The following is a 20416-nucleotide window of genomic DNA, read 5'->3' on the forward strand; positions in this document are numbered from 1 at the left end:
TCATTTCACATTAATCCCTTTATTTCTTGAATAAGCATTACACAAGCAGTTCTCATGTAACAATCAACATAAACACACACACGCACACTCAACAAGTGCTTATAGTACGCTGCCAATCCAACGAAGCTATAGATCTCAGTCACAGAGGTGAGCCTAGCCCAATCATGAATATCCTTAATCTTTATCGAATCTATCATAATCTACACTACGTGCCCTAAAAATGTAACAAAATCAAGCCAAAACTCACACTTTGAGAACTTGGCATAAAGCATCGATCTCTCAAATTCTGGAGCACTATTCTCAAATGCTACTCATGCTCAACCTGGATCCACGAGTATACTAGTATATCATCAATGAAGACTATGACAAAAGAGTCTAAATACGACCTGAATACCCGAGTCATAAAGTCCATAAATTCAGCAGGGGCATTAGTCAACCCAAAAGATATCAATAGGAACTCATAATGGTCGTAACGAATCTTAATGTGGTCTTAGGGATGTCCGCTGCCCTAATCCTCAATTGGTGGTAGCCAGATCTCAGATCAATCTTAGGGAATACCATAGCATCTTGAAACTAGTCAAATAGATCATTAATCCTAAGAATGGGGTAACGATTCTTCACTATTACCTTGTTCAACTGCATGTAATCAACGCACATCCATATAGTACTGTCCTTCTTCTTCACAAACAAGACTGAGGCACCCTAAGAAGATATACTAGGCCGAGTAAAAAACTTACCTAAGAGATCCTAAAGTTGAACACTGAGCTCCTTGAGCTCTGCGGGGGCCATACAGTATGGTGGGATAGAAATAGAATGAGTACCCGACTCTAAATCAATGACGAAGTCAATATCATAATCTGGAGAAAGACAAAATAGTTCGACAGAAAATACATCTACAAACTCTCGTACTACAGGCACTAAATCAATCATAGGGAAGCATCTGGTAGCCACTAACCTCTGAGCCCAAATGAAAGAAATCACCCTAACCAACATGCGACTACAAGAGTTGTGCCACACCACTGACGTAATAGCAGGCATGGCTAAGGTAACCGTCTTGGCAAAGCAATACAAGATCGCACAATGAGGGGATAACCATTCCATACCTAGAATCAAATCAAAATCCATCATATAAATTAAAATGAGATCAGCCCTAATGTCTCGTCCCTAAATAATCACCATACAAAATCTGAAGACCTAATCCACTACTAAAGAAGCACCTACTGGGATTGAAATATGCAATGATTAAGCTAAGGGCTTTGGAGTCATACTCAATCGAGGGGTACAATATATAAATATATATATGAATAGGTGGATCTTGGATTAAATAAAGCGGAGGCGGGATGATGGCATAAAAGAATTATACATGTGATCACATCATTCGATGCCTCAGCCTCTGCTCTAGCTAGAGCTACATAAAAGTGGGTCTGGGATCCTCTACCCTGCACATCTACTCGGCCACCTGTCCTTCCTCCAAGGACCCTAATGACCACTCTTAGGGTCCTAGCCCTGGCCTCCGCCTCTAACTAGAGGTGCTGTTGCTAATGCGGTTCTGGCTGCCTGTGGAGTTAGTACGACTGACCTATTAAGAAGGAACTCACGGGACTAATGGTCTAGCTCCCTGTAGTCATAGTACCCCTATGGCTGCCAGCTCGTAGCTAGAGGTCGTCCACCTTGGCTAGAAGAACTCATGTGAATACCACCTCAACCCTATCTCAGACTGACACTAAAGCCACCCTAACGGTGCTGGTCACTCTCTGAAGTATGAAGTGAAGCTTGAAAAAGGCGACTGGAGTGACCTTGTTGGAACCTTTGGCAGGTCTTATCATATTAATCCTTGGGCGTGAAATGGGGCCCACCATGGCTATCATCTTGCGTAGCTCTCTTACCGCTACCCCCTTGGGCCTCGCAATAGAGCTGCTCAAGTGTGTGGGTATGGTCTACCACATCAAAAAAAGAGTGGTTCGCTGAGACTAAGGACTAAGGCTCAATCCATAGCTGGAGTCTCAAACCTCTAACGAAGCACCAAACTCTTTCCCCCTCAGTAGGTGAAATCATAGTGGCATACCTGGAGAGCTCATGGAATTTGGCCTCATGCTCCGACTCCATCATAGAGCCTTGCTCTAATCGTGAAAATTGATCTCGGAGAAGATCTCTCACGCTCCTAGGTATGAACAAGGCTAAGAATGCCTCAAAAAACTCTATCCATGACACTAGTAGAGACCCAGCTGGCCTAGTCTCTAGATATGAACGCCACCACTACCGAGCAGGACTATATAGCTGATAGGCGGTGAAGTTGGATCCTCTCAAATCCACTAAACCCAAAGTTTGTAGCTGCTCACGGCAAGTAGAAACTTGTTGACATCCTTACCCAAAGACCTAGAAAACCTTAGAGGTGATAATATAAGGAAAACCTCGAGCATGTTCTGCTCGCGTAGTGGCATGACGCCCCTTAAGTCATCTGACTAGGCGACAGATGCCGGCGGCGACTGAATTATAAGTGCCGTTGGTGCAAGCTAACCTTGCAGTGCTGGAGCTGGGGCCTGTTGTATGCCCCTTAAAGTTGCTTGTATCTGGCCGAACATCACTTGTAGGTCCAGAGCTACAACTAGAGCAGGCAGTGGCTAGGCTGGTCCCAGGCCCACAAGTTGATGATGTCCTAGAGCTACTTGTGGCTCCACCTTTGGCTCTAGAGTCTGCTTTCTGTTGTGGGCTAGGCCAACAGCCTTGGTACGACTTCGGGGTCGGCCCCTACCCCTAGCACGTATGTGAGCCATCCTGTAAAAAGAGTGAAACAAGTGAGATTTCATATAGCTGATAAGATATATATTGCACGACAGTGATGCAAAAGCGAACAAGTTTCTAAAGACATCCTATAGCCTCTCCAAGATAAGTTACAATTGTTTTCGCACTGATTGACATGATTCTGCTAGACGTTAGTTCTGTACAAGTGAGACCAGTGAACCTAAGGCTCTGATACCATCTTGTTATGACCCAAATCCTTGAGTCATGATTATGCCTACTATGACCCACTAGTAGACAAGCCAACCTATATCCCAAAACTTTGAGTGATGGAATGTAAGGGCAGAAGACTACCATTTAATCTAAAAAAAATAACAGAAACAAATGGGCGGAAGTAAATCAAAAATATATACAAATAAAAGATCCCTCCTAGAACTAGAATCACATGTACACAACTATTAACAAAATGAGTACAAGTCCTAAAAGTGGAACACAGAAGCAAGACTGTCTTAGAAAGCAAAAGACAAGGCATAAATATATATATACATAAGGAGACGGGTAAATCCAGAATGTTGTGTGCTCACCCTTACCTCTGGTAAAGACTGCAGCTGGATCGAGATCAACGCTGGTAGCTAGTGCTCAGACCTGCATCACAAAAATAGATGAAGAGTATAGTATGAGTACCAAAATAATAGGTACCCAGTAAGCATCATAGGCCGACTGAGCAATGAAAGCAAAAGTAAACCAAAATGCGAGAAACTAAAACACAACTAGAGATAAGAATAAAGAAATCCAATAGGTATGTACACGAGTATACTCACACCTAAAGAGTAAGAAAGAAGCTAACTAAATCTATTAGGCTCTCATAATCCCAACAGGTACGCTCATGCATAAGTCTAAAAGCAACAACCCGAATGGACTCCAGTAGGCCCAACAGGAGCAAAGATAGTTGAAATGAAATGAAGAAATCCGATGTAGAGCCAATAGTGTCACAATTTCATGCGTACTTGAACTGAACCATTTCGAGAGCCTAAAGCTTTGAACTCGAGCATGAAAGAATTAAGGACTTGAACTAAAGGAATATAAGAGGATCAGGGACTTGAACCGAGATTTGGAATAACCAAGGACTTGAACCGATGATAAGGATGATCGTGGATTTGAACCACATATAAATGAGACTAAGGACTTGAATCGAGGTAATTGTAGGTATGCACTTGAACCACGGCTGATAAGTAGCTATAGACTTGAACCAAGGTTATAAGCGGCGATGGACTTGAACCACGTCTAAACAAAGATAGGGACTTGAAATGAGATTATAATACCATGGCAAGGACTTGAACCACACTCGGTGGAGTAATTTGGGGACTTGAACCACGAATAAAGGAGAATTATTAAGAATAAGAATCAACGGCCAACGGAGCGTCATGGGGAGTAACCCCAATCCCAGTGCCATCAATAAATCACTCTAGCTCGATCTACATCTAACTAGAGTCGACGGATAGACTTCTAAAACCAAGAATCAAGTGATACAAGACCGATAAAATCAGGGAATCATGGATATACGGTTCCAAAAGTTATGTCACTGCTTAGCTAAGGACCATACTATCAGACTCAAGTATGCAATATCAACTTACAGGGAACTAAGCCGTCTGAAGAAACATCAGAGAAGTTCCAAGGCCTAATCCCTTAAAAAATATGCACGTATATGGCAATCACTTGTCTAAGCCTAGACTAAGGTCAAAGATACTTTCTAGCAACATAAACCAAACACACAATAGGCAACATGAAGTATAGATGATCAACAATAATAGGAGACCTGATTTAATCACCCGAATTCCCCGAAAATAAAGTCTAAGGCATGATTTCTAGGAATTTAGCATGCTAGAAACCCAACTACCTCCAATCTCACACAATTCAGTATATAAATATTTTTCCATGCTCAGTCTAAAGAGGGGAAAGTCCACATATAGGCCGATCGCGTATGCTCCAACTCAAATCACCGAAGCTTTTCCCTTCTGTACGACCTCTGAATGCTGCTACACTATCAAAAATAGAATCATTGCATCAATACGGTCATTTTAACCCTAAAATTACCAACTTTGAAGACGGAGCAATTTTAGAGTAAAAAAGAGAATGTGGGACCCGCTCTAAAAATTTCAGAATTAACTTTGTAAAAATCTCTCATACACTACCCCAAACCTGTGTTCCATTTTGGGGCTCGAATCAGCCTTAATGACAACATTCATAAAAATCACAATTTAAGCTAGAATAATCATCAATGGCAGCACGTATTTCACATAAATTATCTCAAACAATGAGTCTTTAAACTTTTCAAAGCCTCTACGACCTTCTCCTAACAATTACCCACAATCCAGCCTTTGAATCCCCTCAAACGGGCTTAAACCGAGAGTGAAATGAGCTTCTGAAGTTATCCAAATAAGCTAAAAAAGGGGTCTAAAAAGACCTCCAGGGATCGCAAAAGCGACCCCCTTGAGTTGCTTAAGCGATTTCCTTGCCACTTAAGCGAGGTCTACAAAAACGGCGGCCTCAGCAACTGCTCCAACATGAAAATTTTGGCATTGCCCAAGTTAGGGGTGGGCAAGGTATGATACGTTATGGTATTTAAAGATTCGGTACGATAACTTTAATTTTCGGTATCTAAAAGTAATATAGCATTACCATACCAAATTAGTTTGGTATGGTTAGTTCGATATTTTTAATTTAGATTTTGGTATTTTGCGGTATGGTTATTCGGTAACCATAATTAGTTTGACTTTAACTTACATATATTCATATAATAAAGAAGTATAACTTAATATTTTTAAAAACGTCCCAAGCTTAATTGTAGCTAATAGTTCTGTACAAGGCTTAGTGTGCACTCACAAGAATAAACAATTGTTCACCTTTGGTATCTTCTTCCCAATATTAATTAGTCCTATCTACAACCTTTAGAACAACACTATATGCTTGTGGACAATGAATAACAAAAAAACTAATCAATGCTTTCAATTTTGCTTCTCTTAAAATTTTCTTCAACATGGTCAGCAATGGGAGTGCCAACTGAACAGCTAGGCCTCTTCCAAAAACCATACATAAGGCTCCCTTTAGAAAATAAGTTAGAATCATTCATTTGGTCATTTTTTATACCTACATCCCCAATCACATTCTTGTTTTCACCTGACTCAAAAATCTTGAAATATACCACAACTTCCTCATAGCAAACATCTCCAATTAGGCATTGGACCTACAAACTGGGAATGTCCAGCATAAGATCATAGTCATCAATATAAAGGATGACACTCACAATTTATAATAGAGCATTAACAAATGAGGACTTTAAGACTCTCAAAGTTAACTACTCGTTGTTAACCAAAATATCTGCCAAAGGAACTATTGTAGGTTGTAGTACTAACAGCTTTCACATACAACATGTTGACAAAAACAGTCCAACATCCAAATAAATATGAGAAATATTCTAGCAAAACAACATTGAAGCACGTTTATTTTAGTAGATAAGTTATGATAAATTTATCAAAATTACACTGCTCATTAGTCATAGCACCAATAATAAAAGATTAGAACAATGTATGAGTTGCCCTCAGGCACCATATATACTTACCATATATGTTGCAAATTATATATCTATGATGCGAGAACAACTTCCACTCTCCACCAAATTTTAAAAGAAAGAAAAAATAAGTGTCATGTAATATAAGAAAATAAACTATTCATAATACACCAATAAAGAGCTAACAAAGGAGATATTCTTACCAAGTTCAAATTGCAGAGCTAACAAAGGAGATATTCTTACCAAGTTTAAATTGCTCTAAATAATCTAAATCTTTCTCAATTTCAATCGGATGTGAGTCACTACGAAGCCAATTTTGACAATACACAAGAAAAAACTGCTAGCACATCACTAAATGAATCAAGAATATGACCTTCTATACTAAATGCATTCTCTGAAGCCATACTACAAGAAAAAACTGCTAGCACATCACAAGCCATTTAAGTAAGAATAGAAAATCTAGGTGAGTTCATTTTCCACCAAACCAAGATATCAAAATCATCACTTCCATTTTCAGTCGCTTCACCCAGATACTTGTCCAACTCTGTTTTAGCATTCGAACTTCCACTGTTAGCTTTATGTTTCTTGAACTGTTGTATAAATATTGCAGCTGATTTTTTAGATTGAATTTAATACCTACTTGGTAAGTCCAATTTCCCACCAGATGAAGAAATAGATGAAAGATGATGAATTTTGAGTCTCTTTTGAATATTTTTTTGCATACTCATTAAACAAAGAATCCATGTACTTCTTCACTTCATAGACCATTTTGTTTCCTATTTCTTCCCCCAACATACTCACTAGAGCATAAGTAACATACTCATTCTTGTAGCGTGGGTCCAAAATACATGCAATATAAATAATTTTATTCATCTTTTCTGGTTTGTCCCAATATGTATCAAATTTTCTTTTCATGGTGGCTACCATTTCACTCAAATCAAAATCTTCATTTTGTATCATATCTTTTAGAGTATAATGAAGTTCACATATTTCAATAAAGTGAACATTTGATGTAACATACAAAGAACTTGAGACCTTTAAGGTGAATTCATAGAAAGTTTCAAGAAATTTCATCATGTGCCTTACATTTTTCCAATTAGTTGATAAAAGTGAACTTGCACACTTTCCATCTTCACAAATATTAATAAGTAGATAATTTAACAATCCATAATCACGGGCACTATAACTTGAAAACGCATCTTCGAATTCTCATGCCACATTTAGCAACAAATAAGTGGAATTCAACCTAGTAGGAACATACAAGCATAATGATTTCTTACATGCTATCTTTTCAAGTTCACAACATTCTTTAAACTTATTCAACCTTGACGGAGATTGTCGAATGTGTATTACTATTTGTCTAACACGTTTCATAGAATCACCCATTTCTTTTAAACCTTCTTGAACAACTAGGCTGAGAATATGGTCCATACATCTCATATGAATATGATTGATGTCCATCATATTAGTTCCCCATTTACTAAATTTTTTAGACAACCCTTTCACTGCGACGTCATTTGAACTAGCATTATCTACTGTAATAGTGAATTTTTTTTAAAACTCCAATCAAGCAAGCATTTTGTAATAACATAGGCTATATCCATACCTTTATGACTAGCAATTGGACAAAAAATTATTATTATTTTGCGTGTAATTCAATCTTTATCAATAAAGTGAATCGTTACACACATATAATTGATTCTTTGCAACAAAGTCTAGGTGTCCGTAGTAAGACAAACTCTTTTTTGTGTTTCTGTCAAGAATATCTTCAGGTTATATTTTTCTTCATCATAAAGATCAAAACAATCTATAGTCACTATTTTACCAGAGAGAATTCAAAATTGAGTTTTCAATACCGTCATAAAGTTCTTAAAACCTTTCTTTTCAACAAAACGAACAGGTAACTCATCAACAATAATCATCTTAACCAAAGCAGCCTACCCAGTTCTTGATCAAATTTCCAAGGGACAACTATTCCCTCACCCAACTTTTGACCACCTTGAATAGGTTGAAAGGCTAACCTAATTTGGTTAGTTTCAAAATTATGAGGAAATTTTGAACACCTAAACATATGACCTTTCAATAGGGTTGGGCGTTCGTTATTCGGTTATGTATTTTCAAAGTTCGAGTTCGGTAATTAAAAGTATATACCAAATACCAAACTTTTAAACTTCAGTTCGGTAATTCGGTAATTGGTAAATCAAACTTCAGTTTGGTACGGTATTCGATAATACCATATATTTTTAATAGTTACTGTACAATAAAAATTTATCCGCATTTAATATTTATATTAACCTAAAGAATACATATCTTAACTTATATTTTTATTACTACACCATAATTAAGTAATATATGTATTTTAACTTACCGAATACCGAAATTAAAATTGCTCTGAAGCCATATTCTACGGAGGAGAAATGATACATCGTAAACAAAGTGAAAATAATTTATTAATAGATACAGAATTAAAAAAATATTATCATATAATAAAAATGATGAAAAAGAGTGAAAATAAAAATCTCTAATATATCACATAATTTTTATACATATCTTTTTCTTTGAATTATTCAAAAACTCTAGATCACTACACTAATTATTAATTAGTTCCTGCAAAGATATAAAAGAGTTGGAATTTTTCGTTTTCAATGTAACTATCAAACAGTTTATGTAGATAACTGACGTGGTGAATCATGCAAAGTAAAATTAGAATTCTTAACCAATCGCATAAATTTGAAATTAGAATTTATAATCTTTACATGTACATGAATTTAAAATTTAGCAGTTATCCATAATGTACGTGTTTGAAAGTGTGCATATAGTATGCTATAAACGTAGGAAAGTTGAAATGGAAATGGTAAGGAAAATGAAAAAATGAGATAGTTTTCTCTTACTAAGCTCTTTTCTTTTTGATAATTTTTCTTCTTTTTTTTCCAGTTTTTTTGTATTAATAATAAAAATAAAATAAAGTCGGTATTTAGTATTTTCCGAATACCAAAACCAAAATATCGAATACCAAAACTAAAATACCGAATTTTATATTTCAGTACCGAAATACCGAAATAGCCGATTCGATTTGGTAATTTGATTTTCGGTATTTTATGTCCAGCCCTACCTTTCAATCCCGAGTACCATTTTAAATTTTAAATTTGGAATATGGAAAAGCATAGGATTTACACTTTACAATCAATTCTCCGTTAGGGCCAGTGATTTTTTCGAAATCATCCTAGACAATAGATCTTTCCATCATAAATTTTCTTCTTTTTGAGTCTGCTTCACTTATAGCTATGATTGCATTTGAACCACCACTTTCACCTATTTTAGCTTCATTTTCTGCCATCTATGAGAGAGAAAAAACAAAAGCATTAAAGATTGAGCAAGAAAAAAAATGAAATAGAAAATTAGAATGAAAAGGAGTGTTCACCATAAGCAAATGTATATCACAATCAACACTCCAGCAGATAATAAATGGTCTAAGATCTGGGTAACCCCTGTTTTTTATCTTATGAAATAAATAAGATTTGAAGAAAAAAAACTAGAATGTTGAGACTAGAGAAAAGAAAATATGCTTGAGAAGTTTAATGAGTGATGACTATATGACTATATCTAGAGAAAAGAAAGTATTCTTCATAGGTTAATTGGAAGTTGGAATAGAAGTATAAAAGTGAAAGTGAAAAGTCTTTGCTGACAAAAGTGAAAAGACTAATGGTCTTCCCAAAAAATGTAGTACTATTGAGAATTGTATTAAAATTAATGGCAATGGATGTACATTTTTATTTTTATATAAATTTATATTTTAAACATTTCAAATAGAAACTCCAATTTCTCTCTCTGCTCGTTGGGAGAAATCTCAATGGATTTGTTTTCGGGAGACGAGGTGGAAGTAGATAGGTAACCGGGGGGCTGGAACCAAAGAAAGATTGTACCCGGCGTCATATATATATATATATGCCACGCCCCGAAAAGGTATCCTAGACGTGTTCGGCACTCGAAAACCATTTCTGGCCTTCAAGTGAACCACTTGGTCCAATCACACTTTCATTCAGTCACATTCTATCGGCGGAAGACTCAACTCACAGGAATACTATTCATAAATAAGGCCAAAGGCCAACCACATATCCAATCAACAACTAATAAGAATGAAACTAGTCAAAATAAAACAAATCAACATCATCCACACTCTAGTCTATGAAGCCTCTATCAATAATCTAAGAGGAGCCAATGACAGGTTCATGGCTACCACAAATCAAATAAAGAAAAACTAACTCAAAGCTGAAAAGATAACTACGGTATCTTCCGGAAACAGGGATGACTCACCAACTAGCTGGAAGCGAATAGGTCCTCAACGGTGCGCCTGTTGATGATCTCTAGTACCTGTCACTGCATGATGAAATGATGCAGGCCAAATAGCGTCAGTATTAGGGCTGTTCAAAACCGATCGCTATCGATAACCCAACCGCAAAATTGGCTTATTGGCTTATTGGTATTGGGTTATCAAATTAGCGGGTGGAGATTGAATTTAAATTTTATAATTAACGGCTTATTAGTGTGGGGGATGGATTACTCAATTTTGTTATTGGGTAAACCGTTAACCCGTTAAGAATTTATTATATTTTATTATATTTTTATCCCTAAACATATAAAATATGTATGGCAATTATAATTTGTAAACCTAAAAATAAGGCTCAATAGGCCAAGCCCATTTAGTTAAACAGGCCAAGCCCATTTAGAGTATGACATTAGATAGCAACTACTATATTTCTATACCCTAATTTTCCTAAACCTAAATAAGACATAAGAGAAAGAGTATAAGATAATAAGACCCTTCAGGCCTTCATCCTTGCCACTTCCAGTTGCCGCATCTGTCTTATCTCTATTCTCAGTCTCTTATGAGGCCAACAGGTGGCACGGGCGCCGCCCTGTCTTCTCTACCACCAGACCTCCTCTTCTTTCCCTTAGGCTGCCGAACCTCCAAACCCGCTACCTCCCTCTTCTCTTTCCTCCCCTCCTCCTTTATCCTCTCGCTCTCATCTATTGTCTCCGGTAAAAATTTTCCGCGGAGACAAGCAAGACCATTTTTGTCTTCGGCGAAATTTCGCCCTCATCTACTGTCTACGGCGAAAGATCCGTCTAGGTTTGTTTTATATTTTTTAATTTCTCATTTTTGTGTATTGATTTTCCAATATGTTCTTTTGATGCATGTTTACTCTTGTCGTGAATTTTGGCTAATGCATGAATTTTTTTGAGGTTTCAAATCTTTGGTTCACTGATTCTTTATTTTAATATGCTAAATTCTCACTTTATGTCTAAATCGGCTTCGAATCTGCTTATTTATGGGTTGTTGATTGAAATACAGGGACTCAAAGTCTTAAACTTCTAGCATGGTTGAACAAAGTGACAAGGTGATAGGTGAAAGTGAGGCTTCAAATGCAACAAGTCTTTTAAAGGAAGAACACACCTACAATATTTCTGTTGAAACTAATTTTTTGGTAGTACTATTTTTCTGTTTTCTACTATTTGAGCTCGCGTTAAGAGGTCATATTGAGTATTTGTTGAGTATAAACATCTTTAATTAGAATTCACAATATGGGAATTTTCTTGTTAATGCAATTTGTTTTCTTTAATCTTCAAAGCTCAGTGATATGCTTTTCTTCCATGTCAAGATTTTCCTCTCTATTAAAGCCACATGTTACCAAGATGATTTTTAAGTTGTGTGTACTCTTCTTGACTGCCATGGCAGTTGTAGCTATATATGAATATACTATGAAGTTTAAGTGGCGGGTTGTTGTTAATCTGTTCACATATCTGCTTACCTAAAGCATGCCTGTTGAGAAGGGGAATTGAAGTAAATGGCAGAAATTTTACATGTTACCACCAATACACCGCCCGATAACCGTCCGATAATTGCTAATTCAATACCAAATCAACCGATATATTATAGGTTGGCTAGCAGATTAGTATTTTTAAAAGTCGATAACCATTAAGTCAAACCATTAACCATAATAATTCAGTCGATTCACTCGACAAGCAGCTCTAGTCAGTATGTAGAATGTACGAGTATGTAAAATGGAAGAATGAAACATGCATCAGGGTAGGATCAAATAAACTCAGAAGAAGGAACAACTTAATCAAGATGTACTAAGTTTAAACAAGAATATGATTTAGACAAGACCAATCATATACAACCCAATCAAATCCATTCCGATCCGACTCAGAGTACTATCAAGACTTATATGAGAATTTCTCTTATCCGTTAATTATCATTTCGTAGCCAGTGATAGTACAACAAACTGACATTGTTTCCACATTCATTCATACCTTGCCAGGGTAGGAACGAATCAACAATCATGGATCGATAACCAATCAAGTCCTATCATATCAGGACAATAATTTAGAAAACATCCGACTTTAATAGTTCAATCCTCTCTACGTTTGGTGACGTAGGTATTGGATTCGATTTATTACTTACTCTTACCCAATTCGGTACTCGATACTCCTCCTAAGACTCAATGCTCATAAAATTTTATCCAATCAGTTCAATCTAATCATATCAACAAGTCTCATTTGGACCCTTATCAATTCATCAATTCTATCACACCGATCATACTATCCAATCAATCCCAAACACATTTTCCAAGAGTAATTTTGGTATGCATTTATGAAAATAATTAATCCTATCCAATCATTTCTCCATTCATTTAGTCAATCTTTTGAAGCTAAATCATGACTCATCAAGACTCCAAATCAACAATTAAGGATACTCAAAATATTTAAGTTTATAACAAAAATATGTATAACAACTCATACCAATCAACTCTTAGACCCACCCCTAGTATAAAAATATTATAATATAGGAATCAATTCGGGTTCATGGGGGTGAAGACAGGAAGCATTTATCAATTTTTCAACTTATCAACATCAACATAACAAAATCAAATTAGTAGATGTAAACACTCATTAGGACATAGATCTTTCAAGAAAACCCAATTCCTATAAACATTCAACTCAAAGAAGATGTAGGGCACATGGGCGAATTCAATCCATGTTATGAGCAGCCTTACATACCTTAGAGTAGAACTTGAAGAAATTTTGATGTTAGGTCCTAAATGAAGAGCTTGAATCCTTGAGTTTGAGAATAAATTTATTGGAGATGATTTGAGAGAGAAAAAGATAAATTTTAGGGTTTTGGGGAAGGCAAAAGACTGAAAAATGACTTCAAAACACGTCCAACTTTGTTTATATATAATTAGGGAATGGTCCAAGTTTCCCTTACTAAAATCTGAAAATTTTTGCCCAAATTTGAACTATACAGAAGCAGGTCCGCGACGGGGAGGTGTTTCACCATAGTTTATTTTTTTCTGAAATTTCAAGTTGAAACAAAAGTTGTCGTGGACTTGGCGCACTCTTCTGGTTAAGAGAACCTAACTTTTTACTTAGAACTCCAAAAATTGCAATCTTGGTGGCGTTAGAAATGTTATATCCCGTACGTTTGTTCATTGGAACGTTTTTAAGCTCCCCTAAAGCTGTCATGTGATCCATGTTATCCATGACGTTATCAAATGATCCTAAGGAGGGGAGGGTGTAATGCCCCATATTTTGCATAGACTAGTTTTATGTGAGTAGTGATGGTTTGAAATAGGTTTGGAAGGATTTGAAAGGGGCCGAGGCCAAATAATTTTTCATAGTAGTCAACCTACTTGCTTAAGCTACTGGTTTGGATGTCCTACATGATTGAGCTACTTGATTACATGTCTAGCTTAAGTAGCAAGGATCACACAGGTTCTTAAGGGTAAGATGAATTGCTAACCTACTAAAAAGAACAAGTAGGTGACGCACCTACTTAGAATGTGTGGACTATATTAAATGAAAAGGGCAAGTAGGTGATGCAACTACTTATGAACTTGTGTCAGGAATTAAGGAGGTGATCCACCTACTTTCTTAAAGTAGTGGACAAGATTATTTCGGGATATGAGATAGAGACTTTTATTCCCAAATTTAATTAATACACGAATTGATTATAAATTTTAATTGGTCTAGATTCTTATGTGGAGATTAGGGATTAATTGAGATTAATTAAGTTAATTAAATCACAAAGTGGGCCCCACCAATACACGTGGCAGAACCCGATTTATGTGTGAAGGATAGTGGGACACATATCCACAATGGACACATGTCAAAAACATGGATAGCATAGGGACATATGTCAACCCCACATGGACAACATATATAAGCCTAGTAATGACTAAGACCTCATTTCTTTCATCTTCTACATTTTGAGAAATAGAGAGATAGAGAGACTTGGAGCTTCAGTCATGGCTAGCTGAACTTGCAGCCCTAATTAGTGATCCCAAACTAATTTTTACAAGGTAATCCCACCCTTTAGAAAGTCTACAGCAATGTGGGGTGATCTTAGGAGCAGCAAAATTGAGTTAATTGAAGTCATCAAGTTTCAGCCAAGTTGAGGAATCAAATTGTTAAGGTAAGTTCTAATCATCTTTTTACACATTTTAGTAAGGGTTTAGACGTATTGTTAATGTGTAAATATAAATTGAATCCAAGAAATTATGAAGGTTGATGTCAAGAGTTGCTGAACCGTATAAGGGGGTTGTTATAGTTGGAATTGATGAATTAATTTTAAGTAGTATTTTGGTTGTTGTTATCATGAATTATGTGATGAGAGTGAAGGAATGAAATGGCTAAAGTTGAGGTTGAATTTGTTTTGTGGGCTGTTGCGGAACTTGTGATGATATTAACATGGTTTTCATACACGTGAATGAATGATGTTGTGGTCGCGTGTGGGCTGGTATAAGTCACGAATTTGGATGAAAATATGGTATGAGATAACCTATGAGAAGCATATGTGGTTTGTTTGGTATATTTGTAGGTGTTCGTAAGACTTTCAGGCATATCTCTATGTTGTGGTTAGGGGTTGTTTTGATATGTTGTTGTTGTTCTTTTTGAGCTTGGAAGATTAATGATAATTAAGATGATTCGATGTTATGATGATATGGTTATGACACCGAGTCCCATAATGGGCCGGGTACGGTATAAGTGTACACTACTCTATTCAGCGAGTCCCTTGCTAGAGGGTCGGGTACAGTATATATACACATATGATGATATAATGATATAATGGTAACACCGAGTCCTAAAATGGGTCGGGTACGGTATATGATGATGATATGCATGACTTCATTTCATAAGACACAGGTACAGTGATTTATTGATTATTATACTTGTCTCTTGAATCCTTATTTCAGATGTGATCTCCTTTATGGTATTTTATACTTTATATACTCAATATGTATTCTGTGCTGACCCCCTCTCTTTGGGGGGCTGCGTTGCATGCTCGCATGTACAGATACTCATTTTGGGAATCCATTAGCTTAGGATTTCCACTTAGCTATTTTAGAGTACTCTATTGTACCAGAACCTAGATTTTTAGTACCGATCTTTTTGATGTATATATTCGTTTATTCAGGAATACGGTGGGGGTCCTGTCCCGCCATATGATACTGTTGATAATCTTAGAGGTCTGTAGACATATGTGTGGGTTGTGTGTAAGTTTTTTTCAGTTGTGTCTATATGATGTGCTGTGGATATTAATATGTAATGGCAGCCTTGTCGGCTTACGTATCCTTTCATGATATGATTAGTGGAGACTCCTCAGGAGACAAATTATAGGGATGTATTTATATGAAGATGTTATGAACCATTGGAGTTCTTATGTAAGTTATCATATTGTTTGTAGTTTAGCTTGACTACATCTGATAGGTATGTATACGGGTGTCCAGGTCGGACCCCAGTCATGGCCTACGGGGCTGGGTCATGACAGGAAAACTTAACCGATAGAAATTCTTTGGACTTGACTTGGCGTTAGAGATCCCTTATGACCATAAACCACATCTAATACACCTTAAATACTTAGAAATTGATCCTATCTCATATATACAATTTGAAGTCTTCAAGTTCAAGCCTATACACCTACAAAGAACGGTCAGAATCTTAGCGTAGAGATTTTCAAGATGTAACAATGTAGGTGGAAATCATTTTCACCTCCCAACTTTGCTTTTAAAATCAAACTCCCCCTCAACTTTAAACAATAATCAAATTCCCCCTTTATCCTATGCATTATCCATTTTACCCTTGTTATATCACATTTATTTAATATCTTTTTATATTATATATAATTTATTTATTAACATAGATATTTATAATTTTTTTCTTTATATTCTTTAACATTATAAGTAGAATAATATTTTTAAGAATTTATCACAAAATCTAATACTATTGTTATAACCATTATTTCAATAAAATATGCATTAAGTGTGTGTATATGTATGTATACGTATATTTTTTCTTTTCTTCACTGTTTTACTCCATGCGTTTCATATTACTTGACTCTTATTGATATATATAATACCCCTTAAAAATTAATTAGAGGTGTATTTTACTAAGCTAATATTATTAACAATATTTTAAAATATTAAATTTGATTATTACTGCTTTATGTAGTTATTGACTACTAATGGTAGAAATAAAAAGATATTAAAAATTTCTTTAATAACATAAATTGGACAAGTAAATTAAAACAACTACATTTAGATTGAAAGTCAAGTAATATAAATGGTGGTGGATATTCTCTTCTATATAAATATAAATAAACAAGTTTTAATATACATTGATGGAGTATTACATAAATTATAATCTAAAATAATTTAAAATCTAAATAATACAATCTTTAAAAAATTGTCCTTAATTAAATTAATTATTTGTATTTCCTGTATAGAAATATATTTGTTAGTTATTATTCTCTGCTATTTTTACTTGTATAAATAAATATTAGAGTTTTGATTATTATTAATAAAATTAATTTTCTCATTATTCTAATTCACTTCATTATAGAACATCATTAACTTATATACTTAATTAGTATTTTTCACTTTTTTGTCCAAAAAATAATGTTTATGCTTTTATGAAAAATTTGTTACATTAAATTAAAAAATGAAAATATCATGATTTTTAAAGAAGTAAAACAAATTGATAATGAATGGGTATAATAGGCATTTTAAGATTTAATTAGGATAAAGGATGGAGTTTGATTATTGTTCAAAGTTGATGAGGAAGTTTGATTTTAAAAGCAAAGTTGAAGGGTGAAATGATTTTCACCCCCCCAACACACACACACACACATATATATATATATATATATATATATATATGTGTATTTTATTTATTTACTTCGGTATGGCATACGGTATTTTGGTATTTATTTTTTAAATATCATGCCAAATACCAAAAAAAAAAAATTAAAAGTCATACCAAATACCATTATGTCCATACCACAGTACAAAACAATGCGGTTTCGATATGATATTCGGTATGTACCATACCTAGGGGTGTTCACGTGTTGGTTTGGATAAGTTATTGGTCAAAATCAAAACCAAACCAATTTAATTGATTTTAAAATTATTAAAACCAAACCAAATCAATTAAAATATTCATCCATTAGTTTGGTTACTATCGGTTTTGATTTGGTTTGGTTCGGTTATTCGATTATTAACCATACACAAAAAAAATTAAAAATAAATTCATTCAAAAGAGAAGAAAAGACAATAATTCATTCAAAAGAAATAAATTATCTCCGTGCCATTTTGGATCTTATAATTATTATATTAGAAATTTAATTATGTTTAACTTCTTACTTATATTGTTAGCTAATCTAATGTACTAAACAACATAAACTTACTGAATAATGTCTAAGCTGATGATATGGTTGTACAAATAAAAGACGTATCATACCTTACTATTTTAAATTAGTGTGTTGTATTTTTTGCATAAAAACATTCATAAAAAAATAATATATTATGTATATATAATTATAAAAAAATATGTATATAATTTGTCGGTTTGATTCGGTTATTTCTTCGATTTTTTTTAACAAAATCAAAACCAAACCAAATATTATTGATTGTTTAAAATGTAAAACCAAACAAAACCAAAACAAATTAAAAATTGGTTTATTTGATCAGTTTGGTTTGGTTTTTTGATTTGGATCGGTTTTTACCCAAATCGTGCACACCTCTAATCGTACCATGCCCACCTTAGCCCAAGTCTCTGATTGGGTGCTTGAAATTCCTTCAAAATTCTGTGCGAGTAAAAGAAATATGCTACCCCTCCACCTCGGGGTATGGCAGGAGGAGCTTCACTGCCTTCGTGCATGGTGTCTTCAGCGGGAGCTGCTGTCGGTATTGAAAACGTCCTTAGTTCCTCGATTGTTCAGTTGGAAGCCTAAGCCTAGAAGGTACGAATGACTTGACGGGCCTCTTTAGAAGATAGGGGGCGGCTTTCTTGTGGTAGTAATTGTGAACATCTCTCCTCTTCTCTTAGCGTGCACTAAATCACTATGCTTGTTTAGAAATAGGTTAGACCGACGAGTTCATTAGCCATACATAGTTAAGGAGGATGGGGGTCAACCTCTTTCATGACCCATGGCCCCACCCACCAAATTTGAAGTTCCAGACTTAATGGTGCATTCGAAATTTTCATACAAGGTCTTTTTAACGAAAAGTGGATCGACACCCAAGTGCCATTTTTAACCAATTTCCACCACAGGCCTTAGAAATAGACCAGAAGCCTCGAGAAGCGAATGAAGGATCGTTCTAAACCAAACTCGACATTCAAAAACTAACTGCATTGACAAAATTTTCATCTGAGCGCATTTTTCAAGAATATTGACTAGAGTCAACCATAGGCCAAATTTCAAAGGCCAAAGTGCCAAATGGCCTCAAACTCATATCGATTATCTCGACACTCGTGCTGACCATGTTATTAGCCTAATTTGACTATTTCAGAGCTGATGGAATCGTCAGAAGTCTATTCCGAGTTTGTTTACCTAAAGTAATGACCGAAGTCAACTTTTCAAGTTATAAAAGCTCCATAACAAGAAAATGGATAGGGATGTGCAAAAACGAAATCGAAGGATAAATCGAACCGAAAAAAATGTTATTGGTTTATTACTATTGAGTTATTAGGTTAACGGATTTTTAATGGTTTCATAAAATAAAATTATCGGGTTATCGGTTCAATATTAGTTTTGAATATTCGATTATTGGGTAATCGATAACCCATTAAAACTATAGTAATTTACTACATTATCCCTACAAAAATATTAAATATTGATATCGGTACTTTATAGGTTACTATCTTTATTTTTTAGCCTTTAATTCACATTATTGTACTGATTCTTTAATTTGTGTTGCAGTTGTATACTTCTTTTCATATTAGTTACTATTATTCCTATTTTATGAGCATTATGTAAAGTGATATTATAGTTCTGTCACGCCAAATTTTTGGAGATATCATATATTTGTTTTTTGAGTATTTTCTTATTGGTTAAACCAAAAATCGAATCGTTAAGGACCAATAACCGATAAACCAAAAAGAAATAAGAAATATCTTATTGATTTGGTTATTGGTTTAGCATATTTAAAAACCAAAAATCGATAAACCGAATCAAAAATATATAAACCGAATCGACCGATCCACACCCCTAGAAACGAATCTAAAACCTGAACGAACGATCAGATGACTGAACAGTCAGTACCAGCAAGTCATAAATGAATTAGGGTTGCTACAGGAATGCTCTAAATAATGAAATAAATGTTTTAATTCAAAAATGACTTGGAGGGTAATTACAATCATTAATATGTAAAGCATTAAAACAATATTTATATAAGAGTAAAATAGTTGTTTATATAACTGTAAATCCAATCAAGGCTTGGTTGAGTACTTTTCGAGAATCCAATCCTTGTTTGAATAGGTTTGGCCAATTTTTTTCTAAAGCCAAGTTAATTCCTCTTATTCAATTATGGAAACTTTACACGTCTTGAATTTCAATACTTGTAGAATTTGATTAAGGTTAACAATAATTCTCTTTTTTTGTGTGTGTGAGTGGAATATATTCTTGTTGCATTGATCAAACAATCTTTAATTTTATTTGAAAGACTAGGTTTTCTCAATAATTTTCCTGTATTATTGTCAGCTTTATCAGAATATTTTGGAGATATACTAAGGATATGATTTTTGTACTTCTTTGTTCATCTTCCTTGT

Source organism: Solanum dulcamara, chromosome 5 (assembly GCF_947179165.1).
Source record: "Solanum dulcamara chromosome 5, daSolDulc1.2, whole genome shotgun sequence".
In the NCBI taxonomy this organism is placed as follows: domain Eukaryota; kingdom Viridiplantae; phylum Streptophyta; class Magnoliopsida; order Solanales; family Solanaceae; genus Solanum; species Solanum dulcamara.